The 794-nt window shown below is 39.2% G+C and overlaps 1 protein-coding gene across 1 annotated transcript in view; it reads left to right on the forward strand.

Annotated features, from left to right (window-relative positions):
• LOC118342503 (growth factor receptor-bound protein 10-like) overlaps positions 1 to 794 on the forward strand; it is a gene marked incomplete at its 3' end in the record, with an annotated part of 38525 nt that overhangs the window by 29889 nt on the left and 7842 nt on the right.

A 794-nucleotide genomic window follows, 5' to 3' on the forward strand; every position in this document is an offset into this window, starting at 1 on the left:
ACACACACACACACACACTAGACGATTGGTGTGTCAGATGCTGTCAGCGGGGGTGACAGTGCAGGATTTGGTAAGGGATTTTACTTGGTGGCTAGGGGTGGCTGGATTGTTGCTATGGTGACATGAATGAATTTATCGGTAGGGGTTGCATCTAAGGAGCAGTGTGTCTGTTGTCCTTGTTACTGATTGAGGGAAAAGGAGAACGTCTGTGCTGTGCTGCTGGTTAAAGTGAAGTAAATATTGTGTTTTTGCTCAGATTCAATGCCAGAGGGTGTAATAAAATGTCATTTAGTGACTGTCAGAGGAGCCATCTAAGCTTATAGTTCATGTGAAGATATAGGTTTAAGAAATAGGGTTTATGGCCCAGACATATCCTCTTTATCGTTATGAGACGACATTTTTATAATTCAGTACAGTTTAATGTTGCTTAAAAAAGCTTTATTTCTCTTTTATTTGAGATCCCATTATTGGCACTTAAACTCGTATCGTAAAGCTTGAAAACACACGTTTTACACATTTTATGCCAGAGGAAGAGTCAATAAGGAAATTAGTGCAGTCACAGATTGTTCTCATTCCAGCTTTCTTAGAAATATTCCGAGTATATGACACTGTGAACTCTGTATTGTCTATTGTACCGTGAGCTGACTGTTCTGTTAAAAGACTCACTGAGTGGAGGAGGGATTGGTTTATTGGGTGTAATCATATTAAAGCTGTTACTTTCAGCAGGCTGACGGCCCTTTTTAAAGCAGGGCTATGTGATATTTTAAAGTAGAAATAACACATTCTTCCTTTTA

This window comes from Morone saxatilis, unplaced genomic scaffold, assembly GCF_004916995.1.
Source record: "Morone saxatilis isolate NCDOM2014 unplaced genomic scaffold, NCSU_SB_2.0 Contig9, whole genome shotgun sequence".
Taxonomy (NCBI): Eukaryota; Metazoa; Chordata; class Actinopteri; family Moronidae; genus Morone; species Morone saxatilis.